Below are 25631 nucleotides of genomic sequence, written 5' to 3' on the forward strand. Positions count from 1 at the left end.
TGAGCTCAGAAAATCTTTGTAGCACAGAAAATGCTTCTGCATTCTACTATTTGTTGTCCCAAAGATAAATTAACCGCAACTGAAGTAGCAATCATCCTGTTCTTTGAGAATTAGCAAGGCCTATTTCTTAAAAAGACATTAGTGCAGATGAAAAGGTTTAGTTAGACAAATGATTCACAAAATGCAATAGACAAATCTTTCTTTCAAGCCTTTGATTTCCAGATCCAAGATCTGGTCTGTTTACGTACACAACAATACTTGTACAGAAAAGTGGCGTCAGCCTCATTTGCTGTCATGCAACAAAACAATTAGAAAATAAGGTCATCCAGAATTGAAAGTACGTTTGCTTTCTTCCCTACTTTATTGTTGACTCTTAGGTGCTGAACAGATACGTGAGTAGTGCTACAAAAATGAGGCACTTATCATTTAACAAAGACCCAAAGTCTAAGAAGCTCAGGGAAAGGGAGAATTTAGAATCTGTTACACATCCTAACAAGTGGAAGATTACAGAGAACCTTGCATGCTCCTAAAGTAGACTTAAATAAGAGTGTCAGAAACTTTCTGGAAATTCAGCAAAATATTAATAGTATAACACAATAAACTTACTACAATACAATTACACTTAATGGCTTCTAACGTGGTACTAGGGGTGGGGGAAGTTATAGCAGTTGTAACTTTCAAGAAAATAAAATTAATGCAAATAGAATAGCACTTCTGCAAGATAGCCAAGACCCTTAAGGATTTGAGCCTTAAGGCCCAAACCTTTAAATTCTAAGCATAAGTGTAAATATATCCACAATGGTTGAATAGCATATCCTATTAATCAGTCAAAATATCAAAAAACACCTTTAAAACAGTCTTCTAATATATAAGTTTCAAATGGGCAGATGCTATGGAGGCTTAATTGTTTTAATTTATTTGCTACTTATTATTAAATAGAGGTCATTTCTAAACTTATTTAAGAGTTATTAAAAAAACAAAACAAAATGTTTTAAGGAGTACTTCTTTCTTGAGAAATCTCTGAGAAGATATAATTGCAGCCTTTCAATACTTGGAGGGGGCTAATAAAAAAGGAAGGGATATTTTTCTGGGGGCTTACAGTGACAGAACAAGTTACTGCTTTTAAAATAAAAGCAGCTAGATGTCAATTAAATATTAAGAATAAATTCTTCACTCTGAGGCACTGGAACAGTTTCTCAGAGAAGCTGTGGATGCTCCATCCCTGGAGGTTTCACAGACCAGACTGGATGGCACTTTGGGCAACCTAGTGTAGTGGGAAGTGTCCCGGCCCATGACAGGGGCATTGGCTCCTTTCAACCCGAACCACTGTATAATTCTATGAAACATAAGGTGGAAATTCCCAGGAACCCATCATTTTGCATTAGCATAGCGTGGAAGCGGAACCTGAGTATTCTGGGATGTCTGAATGATAAATCAAAGAAAAGAAAATGAAGATCCATGAACCATTAAATCCAAGGAAAAGACAGAAAGTTTAGGTATAAAGTGCTGTTGTGGTTTAACCCAGTAGGCAGCTAAACACCACACAACTGTTTGCTCACACTCCATCAAGTAGAATGAGAGAGAGAACCGGAAACAAAATAGAACTTGTGGGTTGAGCTGAAAAGTGTTTAACGAGACAAAAAAGAAAACAGACAAGAAAAAAATGCAATGATTCTGTATGTTTCTCTCTATATATTATTTTTCATCACGCAACTACTTGCCACCTGCTGTCCTGACACCCAGCTAACAATACAACTGTGGCATATGTGCAGTTTGGGAGAACTCCTCAAGAGCAACCAAAAAGAAGGGTGCATCAAAAGAGGGGTGGCTGCAGGGCAAGGGAGGTGATTGTCCCTCTCTACTCTGCCCTTGTAAGGCTCCATCTGGAGTACTGCATCCAGGCCTGGGGCCCCCAGCATAAGAAGGATGTGGAGCTGTTGGAGTAGGTGCAGCAGAGGACCATAAAGATGACATAGGACTGGAGCACTTCTCCTACAAAAAAAAAGGCTGAGGGAGCTGGGCTTGCTCATCCTGGAAATAAGACAGCTCTGGGAGACCTCATCATGGTCTTCCAGTACTTGAAGGGAGCTTATAAACAGGAAGAAAATTAACTTTTTAGACAGGCAGATAGTAATAAGACAAGGGGGAATGTTTTTAAACTAAAAGAGGGGAAATTTAGATTGGATGTAAGGAGAAAATTTTTCACTCAGAGGATGGTGAGGCGCTGGCACAGGCTGCCCAGAGAAGCTGTGGATGCCCAATCCATGGAGGTGTTCAACGCCAGGTTGGATGGGGCCCTGGGCAGCCTGATATGGTGGTTGGCAGCCTTGTTCCTGGCAAGGGTTTGAAAGTAGATAATCTTCAAGGTCCTTTCCAACCCAAGCCATTCTATGAACTAATCATCAACTGACACCCAGTTAACAATGCAGTATTTCACTAATATTTGAACAGCAGCCCACCCATACCCAGCTCCCCCCACAGCTTCATGGCCTGCTGCATGATGTCATGTGGTATGGAATAACCCCTGTCCTAATTCCAGTCAGCTGCCCTGTCTCCAACCCACCCCTTGCCACAGCATCGTAAAGGCAGTGGCTCTTCCTCATGGAGAGACTTGGCTGTTGCTGAGGAATAAGAACATGCTCAGTGCCAGGCCAAAACATTAGTGTTGCTAATAAGACTGTCTCAGCTTAAACCAGGACAACCACTTATCATTTCTATGTCTAAAGTTGCATTTGCTATGATGACAGCAGCTGTTTGCTGCTGTTTTTTTTTTTTTTTTTTACTGCGTTTAAACTGACTGTAGGAGCAAGTCAGTTTTACATGACTATGTAAAACTGAAAACTTTTCCAGAACCTTATATACAATGTAGTAAATAAGTTTAAAAAACAAAAACAAAAAACAAAGATGCTTATAAATAGCAAAAGGAAGTGAGTGTTCACTGTGCCTTTAAATACAGCATACTCCCTGCTGCAACAACTTGCATTTAGTGTTTCACTTTGGAAGAAGCAAGTTGTAATTCCTCTTCTGCTGTTTAATGCTTCTTTTGGTTTGGTTTGCTTGCTTATTAGCTTCCCTCAATGTAAAATGAGAATAAATAAGCCTGAAAAAAAAGTTTAGCAATATATGTATAGTAACAAAAACACGACAAGGAGATTGATGTCTCTATTAAAGAAATAAGTGAGGGAAATCATATCTTAGTTTTGTTAATGCTGTGCTCAGTCTTCTGCTCCTAAACATTTCACAGAACAATTTTGGGTTTGAACAAAAAAGAAAAAAAATTAACCCCTTCATCTGGCAGTGCAAATTTAAGGCCACAAGCAGCCAAAGTAACTGTTCAGCTTTAAAGATCATAAAGGAAGCAGGAAGTATTCATATTGACACCCAGCCTCCCCACAGACTTTAGCATCAATGATCAGAATTTTTTCATGTGATAACCAGGGATTCCCTTTCAGACACTGCAGAAGATAAAAAAGATAAAAATAGCTTGTGGTTGGCTGGTTGGTTTAAGCAAAAAAAAAAAAAAAAAAAAAAAAAGCAAACCATCTTCTCTGTATTGGTTACCACACAGACAGCTGCTGCACCTGCCATGTTAAACAACCAGAATCTGGGTAACAGGAGTTTTATTAAATTGCTGATTAACACACAAGGCAAATGTCAGTGGTGCATTTCAGTCCTTTGCTTACAGATAACCTCTTTTCTTTCTACCAGTGCTTCTGTTTTGCTACAGTCACTCAAATGAAATCACTGAAACCTATACTCACAGAAACACAGAGCAGCTCTGCTGTGAAAACCTTTAGCATTTCCTTTTTACCACTCAAACTCCTCCAAATCAACAGACTTTAAACCCATTCTGAAGCTGAAATGAATCTCTTACCCCTGAAAAGAAGAATTAAAAAAAATAATTCTAACAAAGCAAACCTTGCTGCAACTTTATAAATTAAAAAAAAAAATCATGAGAAGGGAACCAATAAGGTGCAAGTAAGCATTTATTACCATCAGTGTAGTCCCTCTGTCCCAGGTCCATCCAGCAGACATTTCAGAAACTGAAGATCAATGAGGAACTCTATTCCTCAGTCATGGTTTACAATTCGAGGAAAAGTCAAGTCACACATATAATTAAATTACCTGCCTATGCCTACACCTTTTGAGTGTATGTGTTTATACACAACAACATGCAACATGCTTTCAGTTTCAGGTCTTAAGGACAAACTGAGGCAGACAGGCAGCATTTAAACATGTTTCTAGCTCTACTGTCTAAGAAACTGTGATTACTGAGCATGGAAATTGGTTGTCTTACATGTGAGACAAGAGCCTCTTAAGTATATTCATTCATTCATGTGCTGACATTCAGCAGTCAAAGCCACGTGGTTCTACTGGAGGTTTAAGAAGTCCAATCAAAATTCCTGCCTGAGTCAGTAACACTTTGAGGTTCATGAATGTTATTTCCAAATTGTAGCAATTGGAAAGATAAACACAATGGAATAGGTGTTGCACAAGAGGTGGAAGGACCAGCACAATAGAAAGGTGCTATAAAGGTGGGAAGGGAGGGAGAAGATTGCTCACCCCTATCATGAAGGTGCTGGGTTTGTAGGGAACCCCCCAGAAGGAGATCCTTCCTCAGTGGCAGTCAACCCTCACATGAAGGCCTAACAGGGGTGAACTGCTTTCACCTGTGCTCCCAGGGCTGACTGGGTCTTCTCTCCAGGTGCTCGGTCAGTGGTTCAGGCTGTGACTCAGCAGTTCTCATATACAAACCAAATTTAAAATATTGCTGTTTGGAGTTTTTGAATTTATGAGTATTCCTATGGATATTTATTATGAAATTTTTGAAAAGAAAATGTATTTCATAATCTGTCTTTTCTATTTTGTTCTGCAAACTGCTGAAAGCTAGAACGTGCCTTCCTATATGTATGAGCGTTTTTCATTCTAATAGTTATGGCTTATATTGCTTTGCTTGCTGTAATATAAATATGTTTTAGAGATACTTCTTCAATACTCACAGTAAAAAAAATTCCTAATATAAATGGTGTAAAATATGAAAGTAAAGTGTGTATGCTTAATTCATACAGACAAATTGAAGTTTAAATAAAACAAGTCCTGCAGGCTAGAAGAGATAAAGGATGATAATCACCTCTGTTAGTATGCAGAGGAAAAGAAAAAAACATATGGCCTCTTAGACATTCTTCCAGGAGAATTTTCTTAGAGAATAAATCCAGGGTCCAGATTCTTTGTAAGCCGTTGCCAAAGGCAGTAACTTTTAAAGACAAACTGAACTGTATCTCTGCAGTAAGCTGGAAATATCCATAGCCATAAACCAATAGTGGGTGTGGATAAACAAATAATTATCATGTTTGAAAAGACTTTTTCCTTCCTCTTATTTCCACTGATGATGAAGAGTAGTAAATGCTCATCTGACCAAACAATCTGATATGAACCATGCAATGTTTTGTTTTTTTTTTTTTTTTAAATTTTCCACATACAGGCAATACAAAATATCTTTGGCAGATGTTCTCAATATCTACACACTCTGTAATAAACCTAAAAACCCTTAAACTCAGTGAAGAACTGCTGGAATTAAGTAATCATTTTTCACTTGAGTGAAAATCAGAGAAATAACATAGTGTGAAAAGAATTGTGTTCACCATACTTGCTACACTTTGAAACGCTAAAAAGTGTTTTTGTAAGAGAGCACATGCACCCCCAAAAGCATGTTTCTCTCTGTCCTGAATTAGCACAATGCCTGAGAATGGTCAGGAAACTACTCATCTATCTTGTTCACAAATATCAACACCTATAAAGTCAGAAAATTTGTTTTACTGTGCAAAAATCAATGTATTAGGGAGTACTACTAGATCTGTACAGAATTAAATGAGGTTGTTGAATGGCAATGAAGCTTATAAATAATACAGATGGAGGAAAGTGTATAGCTATTTTTATAATTAGATATAAATTATATATCTTAATTGTATGGATAGTCACCAAATCCATGTGGGGTTAGATTGGTCTCGATAGAAACAAATTCTCAACACATATGATGACAGGGTGATCGTTAGGATCTAATTTTAGGAATTGCTCCTCACAACTCTGTGATCTTGTCTTCCAAAAAAATGTGTTTTAATGTGTTTATGGATGCCTCCAAAAACTCCCAATGTCAAGGACAGAACACAAACTGAGGAATTACTCTGCTTTCTTTGTTTTGAATGCATGTGACTCCCAAACAGGGAACACAGAAATCCTTAGGCAGTCTCCTTCTTATAGATGTCAGATGTTTTTCTTGCTATCACAGCAGCCACTGACAGCTTGCTTGGACAGCATGGTGAGAGATGAGTCAGAGCTTGCCATGCATCAGGAAGTTTCCTCATGCCCAACACTTCTTAAGGCTGACTGATGCAGATTTGTACCAGAGGTGTTATCGTACTGGGAAGCAATTTTGAAGGAAGAAAAACTGCTTCTACAGAAGGACAGTGCGATAGAATTGTTGTCTGCAATGTATCTACAATGTGAGAACCTCTTGAGTGTGTGCCCTCAACCCTGAGTTCAAACTTGTCCATGTAGTGCAGTGATATCTTGAATCAGAAATGCTTAACTCTTCCTACTGGAGTTTAGGATGAAAATGGTCTTTACTTAAACACTTTTTTGTCAGTTAATAAAGTAGGCTTCTAATTTTGTCACTCAAAGTAAAGAACGTTAAAACTTTCCAATGTTTAAAATACAAATTTATGTAAAGATTATATGTAGAAGTAAGTTTCCTGTCTGCCTAATGTTTATTCAAAACCCTTTCTCACTGCAGCCAGCAATGTTGTTTCTAAGTACCAAAGGCAAGAGCAGGGTGCTGGGGATTTAGAACAATTGGCATTGTTAAAGGTAACAGGGAGAGCTTTCATTCAAAACATACTACGAATCCCACAGATGCTGGTGTAACTCCCAGTGCTGGTAGTGGTAAATGATGTACAAAAGGAGAGAATGCTGAGACACAACTACATAGAGAAAAGGAACTTAAGAGGAATTCCCTGACAGTGGAGCACAGCTGATTTTACAAAGAGAGCAGGTATGACATTTATTTTTCACTTGCACATCTACCCTCTAAACTCCAGCACCTGTTTTTGACTCCCTTAGGGTATTATACTTTGAGAGAGGATTGGTCTTGACAGCAGCACAACCTTAACTTCCTTGTGTGTAGGATGGGGTCATATAGATGAAGTTGATGATCAAGAGCGCATTACATGTAAAAGTGTCCTGCACCTCTGAAAAAGTGCTGTGCATATTCACAGGATAAGTTTAATAGTTGGAAAGTAACTGTTTCACTGAACCTTACCTTTGACACATCACAGGTAGCACACACTGAGTTTTCCTCTTCTCACTTCTATTTGTCCATGCATTTTCCTCAGTTTCAAATACTCCGGGTTGTCCTAAAGAGTGTCTGTTGTTTGAAAGGTTGTGTGGGTTTTACAAATGATGTGTCTCATATATTGAGCTGTATAAAGAACATTTGCAACTAATTGAAAGCACACATACACTTCACAGATGAATGCCTCTGTCATTATCTTTCAATTATGAATCTTGGCTCCCTCTATTCTTCAATATCTGATTTTGAAGCCATCTTCTAATCCTGACTATGAGAAGTTCAGTGGTTGATGTAAGAACTGCAGGGTTTGTAGTTTTGTCTCAGAATTATGTCAGATTATAGTTATGATGAAACATAAGTATTATAGACTACACTGGCTACAGCATGGCAAACATTAAATTAGAAATTCATAATTGGCTCTGAAGAACAAGAGTGTGAAAGAAGGAATCAAAAAAGGTTGCAGTATCTCTGATCTCGTACCAGGAAAACTGGAAGAGCTTTTGAAGGAAATCATGGACCTTTATCAATCCTATTCTTAGGTTCTGAACCAAAGAGTCCTGAGTATTACAGTGTGACTCACAGAGATTGATGCAGGACTCAGTAAGGACATTTAAACACTCATTTCAGTGCAGATTTGGGATCCTTTTTATCAGAAGTGGCAGCCTCCAACATTGAGGATACACAGATTGCAAACATTTAAAAACATTTTTAAAACATTCTCACAGCTGGTACTAAACTGTTTATGCAGTCTGTATCAACTAACTAGAAATGTTCTAAATAATTTTTTTGAGGAAAAAAAGTTAAAAGCAATATGAATAGATATTTCTGTGTTTTAAATGAAAAAAAAAAGACTTTGATATCATTAAAGTAACCTACTTCAGGATTTTTAAGTTTTAGTTACTTGTTCCAGATTTAGCTGTTTCATTAAAATGACTTTCTGTTCAGGTATTTTTTTCATTTTTGGAAAACAAGAAAGGTCTACATTTCAAAATCAAATATTAATTAAAAACATTAGAGATTACAGGTCTTTGTGGGTGTGGGTGGGTGTGCTTAATTTTTATTTTTTGAGAATTCATTTTTTTATGGATGGGATTTTTTTAAAATAGTTTAAAGCTAAGAATAGGAAAGTGAATAAATTAATCAGGATTGTTTCTACTTTTTGTCATATGCTTTATTTCTCAGCTTAGCTTTATAATAAATAAACAGAAAGTATTACAAACCATTGTATGCCTCCTCTGTTCATTATTAATATTCAGTTTAAAACAGCAATAGTTAAGTATAAACTGTCCTGAAAGTAATATGTCTGAACAATATTAATAATCAGAAGATAGTCTATGTATTAAACCTATTTATTATCTTAGAATTGGTTCAAGAGCTTAGAATTATTCTAGGTCTTGCTTTGATCAACAAGGTCAATGTATCCAATTTATCATTGATACATCTGATCAATTAAAGTTGTGATATAATGCCAGAGCACTACTCAATAACTCCTGTATTTTTTCTTTCAGTCTTGAGTGCCTGGAAATAGCAGCTTGATATTTTTGTTCAGTTTCTACCAAAAATTTTAGGCCTCTCTGCAAAATATCACGACAATTTTATCATGCTTAACATACTTCACTCTTCTAATGTTTGTTGAGAGTCAGAAGAGTACTGGATATTTATCCATTCACTTCTTCCTGTGCAGCAGTAATAAGAGTGACTAACCAAGGAAAGGCTTCAGTTTTGGGGTCATTACATGGTAGAAAGCCTGGTCCAATTACCCTTCCTATCCTGGCTTACTGCTGGAAGGCTCGTGCTATGAAATATAAAAGATGGAAGTAAAAAATCCTCTTAGTTCTTTTCCCCAGGAAAGGATCATGAAGGCAACAGGGAGGAGTAATCAGTATCTATGTCTATTCTTTCCTGTTGCTACTGTGGAATCACATTTTTATCCGTGCCTCACACAGAGCTTAAAGGTTTGAAGATTTTTATGTGTCTGGACTGCATTAAATGCTTTCTTCTCACAATGGTGGTGCAAAGTCCATTTCATCTCAGTAATTTTTTATGATGGCCTAAAAAAGGATTATGACAATGGGAATTCAGCAACAACAACAGCAAAATCTTTACTGTCTCACGAAGCATGAAGAGTTCCTATACAAGCAGCTGCAGGGTGGGCAGGGCTGTTTGCATATTTTCCTATGTTATGATATTGTAAGTCTCACAGGATGAGCAACAAACACTGTCTAATTCATAGTCTAGTAACTGGTTTTCCATAGCCTGAATATAGCATTGTCCCTCTGATGGAAGCAGAGTTTCATTTTCCTTAATAAAAGTGGGGTTTTTTTTACACTACCTGCCTAGCTGTGCTTAGTCTTCAAATTACTCAATTTACTTAATTATGGAGTGTATACTAACTAGTCAGTCACATATATTTATTTTTTGCTCCTCTTCAGGAATGTAAAGACTCACATTCCCCTTTATCAACATTTTAAAGTACAGGATGGCTCAGTTGTATCTCTGTAAATTTTGTCTGTCTAGAAACTTTAGTATATTACTGTACACAAAAATTGTACAACTGATCCTACGAGGACATTTATGAACAATGCATTCAGTCACAGTGCACATAGTGAATGTGATATAATCCTACTCTTCCTTCAGAGGCAAAATACAGCCATCAACAGACTTCACTCTGATCTCTGTGTATACAATTCTAAACCATTTGTCTATTTTTCTAGAAATAAATGGATGTGAGACACCAAAAGAAAATGAAATCATTGCCTTTCCAGACTGTCAGGTCTGTGATCTACAAATGAGGAGGATTTCATGCCAAGAATTAGAATAGATAGGAAATCTATTTCCTTTGTCTTCAATGTACTTGAAAAATAGAGCCCATTACGGAAATCCTTGTATGGATTGATTAAGTTTCTTGTTTTGATTTGTTTTGGTTCTTCCTAGTAATACATTCATCTTTTCAAAATGTTCAAAAATATATACAAATGCACAATGAATATGCCAGTACAGTTGTAAAAAAGACTCTGAAGTATGTCAAATATATGCAATAATTTTAAATATTAAAAGCACTTTAACAACTTTATAATTAAAATCTTACAGTAAATTATTTGAATGATTTACTACAAATCAATCAGTGTATTTTATTGTTCAGTCATGGATAATCAAACTAGATTAAACACAAAGAAAAATTTGTCTTAAGATCGAACGGTCTTTCATTAAATTTAACTGTGATTTTTCTTCTGCTATGGATTAACAGGTGTGGGACTTTGACATTTAGTTCCTCAAAGGAGAAGTCAATAAAATGAAGTTTAGTATTTTCTCAATATAATTTTACTACACGTACAATAGTGCAGCAGTATATATACATCTACATCAGAGGAAGATAACAAGAATATAGATACAGATATATATATATATGTACAGATGTATTCTTGCTGGCAATTTTCATTAAAGTGTTAATGATAACTCTCCCAGAGGTTGAATAATATGAAAATTTACTCGGAAAACTTTTTTAGACCTTTGCTTCAAGTCCACCAACACCTTAACAGTGCAATATCATCTTTCTTCCATTCTTCCACAGTTATAACCCTGCTTGTGTGCTGCAAAAGAGAAATGAATCAACTGTTTATACAGTCAATAGACCTTGTGTGATATCTTCCCATATTAAAACACCATTGAGAAACATGATCGTTGATCTTTCATAGAATAAAAACCAATCTTAGCTGATGCCATTTGCTATTTATCCCTGATATCTTCTATTATTTAAGTTTATCATAAAATCACATTTCTGTATTAGAAGTGCTTTTCTTTGTGTAAGTTTCCATATTCATCTTTCCTGATCTGTGCCTTAATCAAAACTTCCAATTCATTGTTAATTCACACAGGCTCTGTGGAGATAACATGACAAATATGACAAAATCACAGAAGATATAAATGATTTAGATTTAAATTTTTAGATTTTTTTTTAGATTTTAGTACCTTTTCCAAAGAAACAAGCAGGATTAGCAACATACTAAATTGCTTAAAAGGTGTCTTTCATTGGTTCAGAATACACATTGCTTAGTCAAAGAACAGAACTTTAATTTAGTTATATGAAGTAACATTTAAGGAATACTGTTTTTTTTTATTTCTCAAAACAGTGGGAGTAAATTTGCATCTATGTGAAAGTGTGTGTGCATGCGCTGCTTAATGTTAGTAGTATCTAACTGATACACTAAGCAGTACTGCTTGAATTTAATGTGATGTCAGAAGGGAGAGAAAGGTACAGCAGTACCTCTCCTAACAGGTTTCATTCTTGCAAGCTTTAATTTTTGAGTCAAAAATTTTGTTCAAACATTGATCTCTTTAGGATACTAGTGAAACAAATGTAATCAACATTAACATTTGTTTTTTTTTTTTTTTTTTTTTTTAAAATTCGGACAACATATATACATATGTATAGAAACAATCAGAAATGGGCCTTTATTCATTGAACAACCAAAGCATTAAAAAATTGTGGGTTTTTTTTTTTTTTTTTTTTTTTTTTTGTAAAATTGATGAAGCTTATGTAGGAAAGTGGAAAACCAAAATCATGTTAAACTAGCAAATGAGATGCCAAGCCTTTAAATACCTCGCACAGGTATAGAGAAGATTATAATGAATAAAACAGTTTGCAGTGTGAACTATTCCTTTAACAAAGAGAGTAATATTTGCTTTTTCAATGCAAAGTTTATTTTTCTAAAAGCGTTAGAAATGTCTCCTGCAGAGACAGGCAAAAATTATATAATTCCACAGTATTCCTAGGCTGAATAGAACTTCAATTTTCTGAAAAAGGTGTATATTCTGTATTTAAAATATTCTTATCACCTGAAAGATTGTCCTAATGCAATAGTCAAAATTAATCTATACTTTATCCTTCAACATGTGGGAAAAAAAAAAAAGAAGAAGAAGAAAATTATATTACCATAAATGCTTTTGTTTGCCATTTGAGCCTACCCAGATTTACCAGATTGCTGCCTGGAACCCTTCTGAGATTCTAAGTTTCAAAGATGCTGTCATGTTTGTTGTTCTCTGCTACACTGGATTGATAAATGGTCTCATCATCATTTAATTTGTCACATTCCATTTACGAAAAATAGGGAATAGAATAGTCTTGAAGATACTTGTATGTACCTACTTCAGTAATGAAAAGAGGTTCCTTATATTCTCAATGTCCTTTTCTGTTAAGTTTCAAGTATGACATGAATAACCACAAGCTGTGGCAGGCGGAGTCCAAACATTCACAAAACATTCATGAAAGCTGTAGAAAATCTAGCTATGACTTCCTGCAAGTAGACATAAATTAAGTGAATTCTTCTTTCTGTATTTAAGGCTTTATTTGAAAATTTTACTTCTTTTTACAGAATGATAAAAAGTGGAGTAAGAAGGCTGAAGTGTGTAGGATTGATTGTCAGTGTAGTTTTATCTGTGTGAAACATGGTGGTCTTTAATTCAATGCCCAAAGAAGCATCAAGTTGTAGCAAAATAATGTAGATGACTTGGCTTACCTGTTGTAGGCCATTTATGATCTGATTGCACAGGTTGTTGTGGCAAGCACACTGGAAGCTTAAAATTACTACTATTTCACATAAATCTGAAAGAAAAAATGAGCAGAAGATAAATACATATTAGAAGACTGCAGAGGCAGTAAACAATTCTGAGGCTGATTTTCATCTATGAATTATAAAATACAATTTAAGTGAATGATCTTTAGTTGATTTTATCATGCTTTGCATGCTTCAGAATGTTTCTGGGTGAATTTTTTTATATTATATATATAAATATAATTTGGGCTGCTGAGCATAAATATCAGTTAACAATCTGGGCTGATAGTTGTAACTGTAAGATATGGTCAGATCAAAGATATAAATACAGCGCTTAAGATAATATGCAACTCCTAAATTTATGGAATAGTTCCAGAGTGAAGAAAATATTTTCATATACTGCTGGGGGATAACATTTTATAAAAAATTAATAATCGTTTTATTAATTATTTAATATTTGATTTGTATAACTGCATGAAAAATGCGGATTTTATATCTCTGCTGTGACTCAAACAAAGCCAGTGCTGACACGGTTCTTTTTTGATTTTCATTTGGGAATCCCATATTCACTATTAACTCTTCTTTATTTTTCTTATTTAACTTTATTTCATTATTGAAACAGGTCTCAGACTTTGATTCCTGTAAAAAACAGATTTCTGCACGTATCTCCAACTGGTTCATTGACTAAAGAAATAATATTAATTCAAATTCAACGCCTCTATCTCTATCTTAGATTCATATGGTTTGGTGTAGCAAATAATATGGTGTTTATAAGAATCTCTCACTTACAGTAAAATAAATGTCAGATTTGCAAGTTAGAGAGCTCTGCAACACCAGCTTGGATATATATCTAAGCTACAGACAGTGCAATTGTGAATTTTATCAATAAGAATTTCAAACATTTCTTATGGACACTGATATGTGTAGGCTTATTAGCTTTGTCCCTCACCCCCAAATCTATCATAACAGTGCCCTACATTGGAGAGAACAGAAGCCATCCAGAGTGACCTGGACAGGGTGGAGAAGTGGACTCATGCGAATCTAATGAGGTGTAATAAGGCCAAATGCAAGGTGCTGCACTTGGGCTGGGGCAATCCCAGGTGTATCTACAGACCCTTTGAGAGCAGCCCTGCAGAGAAGGACTTGGGAGTCCTGGTGGATGAGAAGCTGGACATGAGCCAGCAGTGTGCGCTGGCAGCCCAGAAGGCCAACTATGTTCTGGGCTGCATTAAAAGAGGAGTGGCCAGCAGGGAGAGGGAGGTGGTTGTCCCTCTCTACTCGGCTCTTGTGAGGCCCCATCTGGAGTACTACATCCAGGCCTGGGGCCCCCAGTACAATAAGCTCTTGGAACGAGTTCAGAGGAGGGCCACCAAGATGATCAGAGGGCTGGAGCACCTCTCCTATGAAGAAAGGTTGAGGGAACTGGGCTTGTTCAGCTTGGAGAAGAGAAGGCTCTGGGGAGACTTCGTTGTGGCCTTCCAGTACTTGAAGGGAGCATATAAACAGGAGGGGGAACAATTGTTTACGAGGGTGGATAGCAACAGGACAAGGGGGAATGGTTTTAAACTGAGACAGGGGAGATTTAGGTTAGATATTAGGAGGAAGTTTTTCACACAGAGGGTGGTGGCGCTGTGGAACAGATTGCCTAAGGAGGTTGTGGATGCCCCGTCCCTGGAGGCATTCGGGGCCAGGCTGGACATGGCTCAGGGCAGCCTGGTCTCGTGGCTGGCAACCCTGCACTCAGCAGTGGGGTTGAAACTAGATGATCTTTGAGGTCCTTTTCAACCCGGGCCATTCTGTGATTCTATGAATGCCACAAATGTAACGTACCAAATACTCTTGATTTCCTAAAAGGATTCTCAGATAATGATTCATTTTGCAGATCACCGGACTTCAGCCTTCATCTTCAACTTGAAAGAATACATAGGACAAGTCAGGAAAGTAATGTTATAAAAGAAAGGGAATTAAAAGTACAAACAACTTGGAAGGTGGGAGCAGGTGTGATGAAGTATGGATAACATTGCTAGCTATGTATGCTACACCTTTCTCTTGCAGCAATACCATATTAGAATTGTTGCAAAACAATAAAATTTCATTCACAGTTAGCCAAGAATTATGCTGAAGAGAAAAACAAGTTTGACAGTCTTGCTGTCAGCACATCACCAGTTCTTATCACTACATTTTGCCACAATGCCACCAAATCACTGTGTCTGTGAGGACTGGGTTGGAGTTTTAAGCATTATTTTTTGGAACAGCACCTCTTCATATCTGAGATAAACCAGAAGACAATGTCCATCTTTTACGTGGTAGTTTTGTGAAAGCCTATATAGTAACCAAGGGTTGAGAACAGGACGTGTAATTAATACAACAAGCCCAGCCATAGGCGTACAGGCCTTCTAAGCGGAAACAGGCAGCTGTTTCCCAGCAATCTGGATGCTGTTAAGACTAAACTGCTATCAAGCTGTACAATTTATAGTAAATTTGGATATATCCAAACTGTGACTCATGTTACAACATATAAAAAATACAATGAGTTGTTATGGCTATTTCTACCAATACTCTGTTGATGCTTATTCATTGCTTGTTTGACTTGGGCTTTTTATTGGAGGTAAAATAAATAGAGAAAACAGACCAACTATGATCAGCTGTTGAAAAAAAAGAAATATTAGCTTCATATAAGATTTGCTCAAACTTTGAATAAAGGCATAGCTTACCATAGAAGCCATAGACAGATAAATGTATTTTTGCTTTAATTTAGTTTTTTTTTTATTTACTTGTTCTGTATTTTTTCTTTCCTCTTTGCTTAGAACACAAAATACTGAAATGTCAGTGCATAACATGAGTACGAAAGTGTACACCTATGTAATATACGGGAAAGTTTCTATTGTAAATATTCCTACGCTTCCTGTAGCATAATTTCAGTTACATAAGAGAGATTTTGTTTACTAAGTTTGCTTTGACATTTGAATTCAGTTATTGCCATGGTAGAAGACAAGCCGATTAGGTCATTTGCATCATCTAAATGGAATTCTGAGTAATGTCACCATTCAGTGAATAATTGAGAACAGAAAAGTGATTGTATCCCATGAAACCAGAATTTATAATCAAGTAAATAAAACTTGGAATGTACCATTAGTCTGTGCAGACAAAAAGTTGGATTGGTTGATATTTAGATAAAAGATGTAGACTTCAATTTCACAAGGATGCTTAAGGGAAATAAAGAGGAAAAAAAAGGAGAAAAACATCTCTCAAATGAATCCACATTTACAGCCAAAGTTACTCTCAGTAGACTGATTTGAGATTACCTTTAAATACACTGTGATAAAGCCAAATTATATATACATTTATGCATCAATAATTTTACTTTGCAGACATTACAGTTGTTTCTATCTGACGGGAACAGTGCAGTGGGTGGTTTTGATGTGTATTTGAAAACTATAAAAAAAATAAAGTAATACATTTCGTGCAAACTTGCAACTACTTTCTCCTTATCTAATTGATCTGAATTCCTACTGTTACAGATATAAATATTCTACATACTAAATATGTCCCCACATCAGTAACACACCTCAACAGACCTCAACCATTGTTTCTATATGTTTTCTGCTGTGAAAACATTCAAAACATATCCATATTTCAAGCGGAGTGGTAGGTCTCACTATTCCAAACAGCTTTAAAAAAAAACTTGTTCAGGTACAGAAATGTTTAACTTTATCTGCCTGAAGCTCCTGACGTTCAGTCAGATCCAAATGGCTCAAGGTAGTCCAAGCTGTAAAATACACTTTCATTTAAAATGTATATTGGCACTAGAGATGTGTTGAATCTGTTGAATATTAAATCAGCCTTTGTCAGCAGAATATGGCAGGGATTTAAAAAACGTGTGTTAACAAATTACCTTAATTCAGAACACCAGCTTGACCTGAATCTCTTGAGTTATGAAATTCAGCACGATCAAAAAAAGAAAGATGAATGACAGGCTCGGTGAAATTCTTTCGGAATTGTAATACCCTCACTTTCAGTACAACTGGCAAGAGTTATAAGAAGCAAGAGAATGTCTTTTACTGAATGAAATATGAAGTAATCTTGAGAATAATACTCTATTTAACCTCCCAACTATAAAGAACATGTATTCACACATCTCTGTATATCTTGCCTTAGGCCAGTGTTTAAGATGAGAGGGAGTTCAGTCCTGCAAGGTGCTGAGCACTGTGGTTGCTGGCTGCAATCCAGCAAAGCACTCAACTGTGAGTTTAAATTTAAGTATATGGGTCATGCCACTTATTTCAATGGGATTCTGCTTAAAGATAAACTAACCTTAAATGCTTTGCTGGATCACAGACACAGTGCTCAGTGCTGTGTGAACGCAGGTCCAACCTCCTGAGAGGATCATCTTCCTCTCTGTATTTCCAGACAGAGCTCACAAACCACACACAAACCTTAGAATAACTGTGTTGAAGTGAACAAACAAAAAAAAGCAACCTGATCAAAACCAAAACAAAACAAAAAATAAGACAATGCTCTCTGACTTCCTCAGGTTCAGATATTTACTTATGTTTATAACTTAAAGACTGAGTATGGTCATGGTTATAGATAAAGCAGAAGAAATCAAGTGAAAGAGTAGCGATGCAATCAGTTTTCCCTATTTTTCTTTGCCAAATTTCTCTCTTGATTTTAGCTGTGGCCTCTGTTACTTCTGCAACTGAAAAGAACAAGAAGTCTCTAAGTTTAACAGTGTATGTGTTCTCTTCAGAGAACACATGCCAATTGAAATCAGATAATGCAGTCTATTTAATTATACATAAGTGGTATGTTGGGTCTGCTGCTGCTCCAGTTGAAAACAACAGGAAAGAGAGCTTAGGAAAAAAACAAAAGCAAAGCTGTGCATAATATATTATTATCTTCACAATCTGATACAGAAATTTTGAACTTCCATTGGCCCCTACTAGTGTAGAAAACACCCAGTTAGAGTCAGCTGAAGAAAGATGAACGACCCAGGTTTGCTGCCTTTCTAAAACAGGAAGAAGTGAGAAGAGAAAGAATAAACTGTGTTTACAGTCACCTGTTCTCAATGGCAGCAAGAAGTGTTTTGTACCATTTTTTCTTATTTTGTTCATTATTTTAGGCCAGCTTGCTAACTCATTGAAATAATTCAAACTGGCAACTATCTTGTCACATAATAGCTGTCCCAACATATGAGTGGTGAAAATGAGCTGTGAAACATTTTTTTTTCAGGATGATGATATGACTTGAACAAACAAGTAGGTAATAGCTGCTATATCATAGACATCTTGATTACCAAAATGAAAATCAAGCCATATGAATCTTACTGTAAAAAGAAAAAGAGAAAATGTCCCCTGAAATAGCATACAAAAACCTAGGACTGCCTCAGCTAAACTTGGCCACATGTGGTTTTCTTGGAGGCTTGAGAGTCTTATTTAAAAATAATATGCAATACACACAATAGGGCACCATATTTCAAGGGAAATAATTAAAGACAGCATCACACTTTCTAGCTAACAGCTCTCATTGAAGCAATGGGCAGCTCTGGCAAAAGTCTGCCACAGTGCACCCTGCAGTAAGATCAAATCAAAGTGATAAAGAATTCCATCAGAGGTTAGTGAACATGAGACACTTTTGAAATATAAAGTGCCCAAGCAGCTCAGCATGTGTACTTTCCACTCCTCCCCACCCCCCAGGTTTATCTTATTCCCCCATTTCAAGTTACCTTTTCATCATATCCATCACTCTCTTCCTTGTTGAGAAACAATTGTGTCCTAGAAATCTCCTGAACTCATTTATACTCTTTCCTTTATTCTCATTTCCTTGTATCTTGTTCTACAGTTTTATTATCTTTTATATGAGCCATGCTCCAATTTTCTATTTACTCCTATACCGTTAATGGTGGAAAATGTTCTTCAGATTCAAAATCCATCACCAACATTTATCAGTTTCTTTTATAAGCTGGAAAGCTAGATTTTGATTCACCTGTTGAAAATAAAGAATGGTCTGTAGTCACACAGGCACATTTTATGTTTTCATCAAAAATTCATAACAATATCCAGAGCAGGAATGTGTTTTCTCAACTATATTCTCATAAACCTACTTTCCTAGCTGCATAACCAAATGTAGTTTGGTTATAAACAGTGAACTGTAAACTGCCAGACATCCATTTCCATTGTACACAGATTTGAGCCTTCAACTTATGCAACAAAAGAAGCAATAGAAAAGAGGCTACTGGCTGTATTCAATATTAGAAACTCAATACCTAATCTTTTGTAAGGTCTTTGCAAAATAGGACACATACTTAAATATAATAGAATTTTTTAATGTTAATTTTGTTTGAATGAAAATTCCACTTGGCTCCAACATGTGGAAAGATTTTAATTTGCAGATCAAGAGAAGTTAATTTCTTCCACATCTAGTATCTCTTCCATAGCGCATGTAAAATGACTGCAGTGATTGTAACAGCTGATGTGATAGGATGCATTAGGAAAACCATCGCTAGAACCAGTGTTGTTTGGGAACTTCATCAAAGAGACAGAGAATTAGATGTATTCACAAAGACATGTTTATTCTGGAGTTAGGCTTGAGTCTGGATTAAGTCATTTAATGAAGTTATCTAGAGGTCATCGGCTATTGCAGTACCCCACTGAAGCCCACAGCAGCTCCCAAAGTTAAGGCCAATCTCAAAATTAGTCGTCTTTTTCACTCTGATGTCAACCAAAGCTTTACACACTTGTCCCAACTCCTTTGCAAAGTCAAAGAATAATTGCAATAGCAGTACGCAGTAACTGAGTTCTTGATTTTGAATCCAGAACATCACATGGGACAGCTAACTCCAGCTGAAGGTGCTCATTAATTCTAGTGAGGTGTCTCCAGCTATGAATATGCATAAAGATGAGATCAAAGATAAAGCCTGAGTTTACACTTCAGGCAAGAAAAACAAAAAACAACAAAAAAAAAAAGAGAAAGAAAAGCCCCTCCAAATTTCTCTCAGTTAAACTAAGTCACAAGGGACATGAACAAAGCAAATTTCACAAAGAGAAGGTAAGGTTTTTTAGGCAGCAAAATGAAACTTTTTTTCTATTTTACTGGTATATGGATATGGTACAAATATGTTCTCTACAGGCTTCCTGTGTCAGTCCCATTGGGTTAGAGATCTGTGTAATCTCAGTAACACAACTGAACTAAAACTCAGTTTTCAATAAAACTAGTAAATGCCATTAATTTTGGGAAGCAGTGGAGCATTTATCTTTAAGTGCTGTTACTTAGAATTAGTAACTAAACATAAGCACAATGCAGAGATCTTTCTATTGACAGATTAGATTTTTAAAAATTGGGAAATGAGAACTCTAAATAGAAAATCCAATGTGTTACCAGTGTAGTTATTTAAGCAAAATTACTTCATATAACAGAATTATCCCCATGTTACCCCTTAATTGAAATTGAGGGAAAAAACAGTCAGTTATTTTGACATCCAAAAAGAGTTAATCCCTTCTCAGGATGCAGATCAGAGAGACAACAGGTAAGACCTGACTATTCTCTACTGCTGCAAGGGTGTATCTCTCTTCTCACTACTACTCTTCTCCCTCTCCTCTCCAATTTCTCTCTCCCCATTTCATGCATGCTCTCCTCTTTCTGCTGTCCCACCCTTTCTCTCACATCTACTCTGTCATGTCTGCTCCTGAAGGCAAATTCTTGTTAGAGTCTGTGGAAGAAAAGGGTGGATAAACCCATCCAACTTGCTCTAACAACAGAACATTCCTTGCTTTTCTTGTCTTTTGTTTCCTCTTTTTTCCAGATTTAGTTAATGAAACTGGTCTAAAACACAGAAAGTGCTCGCGATGTCTCAAGGTTGGGTGGAGCTGTGTAGGCAGGAGTGTGTAAGGAGCTGAGGTTAGGAAACAGGATATTGCTGTTTCCCTTTTGGAGGTAGCAAGCTATTAATATCTCAGTTTCTTGTATAGCTGCACCACAAGGAGTTGGTTTGCTGTAGTTATGATACTCTGGGAAAGGTAACAGGGAAATTTAATGTGGCCATACCACATACAGATCTAACACAAGGTCTAACTTTATGCATCCAGATTAAGCACCTAAAATAGAGCCAAGCCTCTAAGTACATGAACAAATTTGTCAAAAGATGACTCAACGCTCAGTAAGGAACCTAACAGCCTGCCAACTCCTAAATCAGATGACCAAAGTTAAATAGAGTTTATACATGAATATTCATTCTAAACCTGATGGCCCAGTGGAGAAACACAGATCTTGAGATTTCCCACAGGGTCCATGTTTTTTAGTATATGAAGAAGCCATAGGGATCATTTTTGACCTTGCAGAAAAGAGAATTGCAGAGGTAGGAGTCTGAAAATGCTATGCCAGCAACTGAAATACTTTTGCTGAGAGGTGAACTCTTGCTGCAAGCAAAATGTAATACAGCCGTCTGGTTATCTGTACACTACGATAATACAGGATTTTAGTGGAGCTTTGCTGACACAAAACTGGAATAATGCAGTGCAAATCAACCCTCTACTAAAAATCAGGTTGAACCTATAATAACACACTTCCTTATATCGTTTTCTACCCCCTCTTAATGGAATAGAAGAAATATTAGCTTTTTTGACCTCTTCTTAGCTTTAGAAGTCTTAGTTTAGAAGTTTATTGTGCTGCTTGTGCTGTTACACAAATCTTTTTCCTGCTAGGTGAAAACTAATTTGAAATATATTATTTCACATGGATTTGTTTTTTCTCCTCTTTGTAGGTACATTGTGTTGCTCTAGACAACAATGAATATTGCCTTGCATGTTTCTCAGTTTTTGTTTTCAAGCAGTCCCCCTGCTTTTCATTAACATCTGCCTATGCTAAGCTTTTGACAGACTATTTGATTTTAACTCACTTTCCCCAAACCTCCTCTTTTTCCTCTCTGCTTTGGTTGTGAAGTTCCTGAAAAATGCTTTTTTTTTTCTTCCCCTGTAGCTAAAAGAGGTCCTATCCATTCCCTTTAGCTTTACTGGTGCAATTGCTGGGTAGAACTACACAAATTGTCTCTCAGCAAGGACCTTTGAATTTTTTTTACACACCTGGGTTGGCTTTGTTAGACATTTCCACTGTAGTTATGTTTCAGAGTCCAGCCTTTACATTCTTACTAATTCCTTGCATTTAGGATGGCTATCTTAAACGTTACATATTGCAGTTTTATCTACAGGGAAAAGTGATTCTGGTGTATATTTTGATATTGTATAATTTTGGGGTGTGAATACGTTAGCTCTAATTTGGAAATAGACTGGTAAGAAGTCTACTTCTTAATGAGTAAATTGCTGTCTTTGTTTGTAAGAGCTCAGATATTTATAATATGAGGGTATACAAGAGATGATCTGTAGTGTGATCTAAAACCTACTGAATCAATGAAAAGACTTTCACAGGCAGCAACTAGCTTTGTATCAGATCCTCCATGCAGTATCTGTCCTCTCCTAATTACAGATGCCTTGTCTTGCGACATCTTTCTTACCAGCCAATATAGGATGCATCTCTGCTAATTCAAAAATACAAAATAACATTTCAGCAGTAGATGTAAATGCATTTATAAAAGTAAGAGTAAAATTACAGACCTTTATAATTAATTTATCAGCATTTGCAGTTTTCAGTCCATGGCAAAAGAAATAATAATAAATATTGAGAAAATGAAAGCATTTAGAGCATTTTAATAAATGTTTAAAAGAAAAGCAGCACCAATCTCTTGATTCTGGCTAGCACTTTTTTTTATCTTCCATCTTTCTGTCTTTGATGGATGTTGTTTGTGCTGTTTAGCTTACAGTAACAAGCAGGTTTTTAATTTTTCTATCTTCCATCTCTCTTGTGACAGTCTGTGATGGATGATGTGACAGAAAGATTCATCAGAAAATTCTAAATCATTAATACAAAATAAATTAGTAATATAAGAAGTAGATTTGCATTCTCCATTGACAGCACTCCAACTGCATCAACCGCTCTCTCATTTTTTGCTTGTTTAAACGTGATGAAAATGCTAGCTCAGCATAGGGATATCTTGCATTTTTAGTATACGTGAACCTACAATACTGTCCTGATATACTTTGTGTTATTATTTGAGCTGCAGTATTTGGGTTTTGTTTTGAAGAATGAGCAGTTGAGCAAAAGGCAGTAATCTCAGAATCAAGAACTGGATTTCAAACCATCTGCATGCCACCACACTTCTTCCAGCATTGTGTTACACTGTGATTCTGATTTACCAGTTACCATGTTGTTCCTAAATATTAATCATTCACAAAATATGGATTGTGTGCATTCCATCTCTTTTTTTGTTTGTTTGTTTGTTTTTTTAACTCTTCTAAAGGGCAACATTCACATTAAAAATGGTTTTCCTCAGGTTTAGGGAAATATGGGTTTCCAAGAGATTTTCTGCAGTTAAATGGTTGTTGGGAGTCCTTCTGGGGTCCTCTATCCCTTGAGGATAGAAAAAAGTCAGTGTTCTCTCAACTTTCCCAAAATGACCAGCAAGAGCAGTGAGAAGGGTGCTGAGTACAAATGTGATCCCTCTTTCCAATGTAAAGGTATTTTCTCTTGTATAAAAGTTGTTTTTTTTTATAAAGGACGATCCTTTGCAGTATTAACTAGTATTTCAGTTACTTACTCTTGCGTGAGACATATGTTAGGCACAAACACACATAGAAAAACACATACACAGAGAAAACTGGGATGCCTTCTTGAAGGAAGACATCCCAGTTCATGTACTTAAAAATAGGTACTTATGGAAGTCAGGAAGGACGAAAATAAATTTATGCAACTAAAAATTGTAATAAGCTAAAAATCAATAGAGGAAAGAAATCTGGATGAATTTAAAACATTCCTTCTTACATAGACTATATTTTCAGTAATGATATCTCAGCATTAAAGTTATTAGTCTTGCTGCAAAGTTACTTCAATCTCAGTAGCAGCTTGGATTATCTCCAAATAAAGGTTTCTTTTTGTGGTGTGTACAGCTTCTCTGCAGTCTCTTTTATGGCTCTCATCAAAGGTAAGACTGACCAGGTTAGAAGGAGATAGCAAGGCATCTTATTCTGTCATCAATTTCCAGACAACAGATAAGACTTTGTAGTCACTTTTGAATTGCAAAGGTGACAGATTTTTTTCTCACAATTCTTAAAGCTTTATCTTAAAGCTTTACATTGTCACTTAATGTAGCAGTACGTGAACATAGATAGCATCTGGTGGAGCTATAACATTTATTTTGGAAAGATACTTAGTCTTAATTTAAAGACTTGCAGAGACAGAGTTCAACAGTACATCGATTATAGGATTTCTGTGTTTAATTTTTGTCAGTTTAAAAAATGAGACTGATTTCTAGCATAAAGTTTCTCTTCCAGCTAGTGGATTTTATGATAAATCATTGAATGTTTCTGCAAACCAGGAAGCCCCTATTGGCAGAGAGAAGCTGAAACAAATCTTTTTTGACCCAGGAACAAAGAAACCAGCATGCATGTGTTCCCATCAGGCAGTGGTGATGCCCTTGGGTGTCAGTTTGCTCCCGAAGGGATTATTACAATATCTGTCTCAGAGGAAATACATCTTTTGTAAGGCTAGAACTTGAGAAGTGAAAATCTAAAAGACTCAGAATGGCAAAAAACACATATTAATGTAGAAATAAAGAGGCAAAATTCACAATCTTTCTTTATAAAAGACAGTGATTGATTAGTGTGTTTTGGATGCTACAGTCTTGAGGTAGAGAGGAGACAGATAGAATGCTACTCTGGTTTAACTATAAGACCAGCCATGACAAGAGAGAGAGTACAAGTATAAGAAATGCTTCTTTAAAGAACCCTTGAAATGCAGAGGATACATCAGAGTATGCTGCCGAAAGTATCCTGGAGCACAGAGCAACAGGATCACTAAGGCAATGGAGTGTGTTTTGTTATATACTGCTTTTGTCTGCTACTTCTCACGAAGTCTGACAGCAAGGTCTGAGCAAAGCACCCAAATGTATAATATGCATATCTGCCACATACTCATGAAATCATAAAATGTGAAGATGAAGAAGTTTAATCCTCAGCCAGAGTCACTTAGGATGCCTGGGGAAGGCAATAAACCTTATTTCCAAGACATAGGGGGCCTGGACATCAGAACCATCAGAGTCACTGGCAGAAGCTCGCATGTTATGCACCTCAAGCGGAGAGAACATTTCTATATGCAGTGTTGGGAAAACTCACAGTTTATGAGAGAAAAAACATAAAACCTTGATCAGCAGTCCTGCAGTGTTCAGGAAACTGTGATCAATTAGATCTATGGCATTTTTTTTCATTCTTGTGCCAAGAATCATATCCATAGCTGAGAACTTAACCTACTTTGAATAAAACTTTTAGATTAAATGTGTTCAAATCAAGTTTATGCTCTCCTTGTTAATAGAAATAAAACATATACAGATTCTTCATTTATTTAGCATGTACATGATACAGATGTAAAAAGGGCCACCCAGACAGCTCTATTCTTCTTTTTTGTTTTCTTTTTCCCTCTGAACTACACCACAGGACAGATTACACACCTTTCAAGAGTTTTTCTCAGTCCCTAAAGCTAGTTATCACAGTTGGTACTTTCTACTCTATATGTTCATCACTGATAGTGTTTATTACAAGTGAGGAAACTGGGACATTGTATCTTAAAAGCCATTTAGATGTTCAGTGGAAAATAGCCATTGTATCAAGTAATTTGTGGGAAAAAAAAAAAAA

At 36.2% G+C, this 25631-nt stretch overlaps 1 protein-coding gene across 1 annotated transcript in view; it reads left to right on the plus strand.

Moving 5' to 3' along the window:
* CDH19 (cadherin 19) overlaps positions 6782-25631 on the plus strand; it is a 117704-nt gene continuing 98854 nt past the window's right edge. The window contains exon 1 of the mRNA XM_021388524.1: positions 6782-7048. The gene's annotated coding sequence lies outside the window, so the exon portion shown is untranslated. The remainder of the gene's footprint in view (positions 7049-25631) is intronic.

Source organism: Numida meleagris, chromosome 2 (genome assembly GCF_002078875.1).
Source record: "Numida meleagris isolate 19003 breed g44 Domestic line chromosome 2, NumMel1.0, whole genome shotgun sequence".
NCBI classification, from domain to species: Eukaryota; Metazoa; Chordata; class Aves; order Galliformes; family Numididae; genus Numida; species Numida meleagris.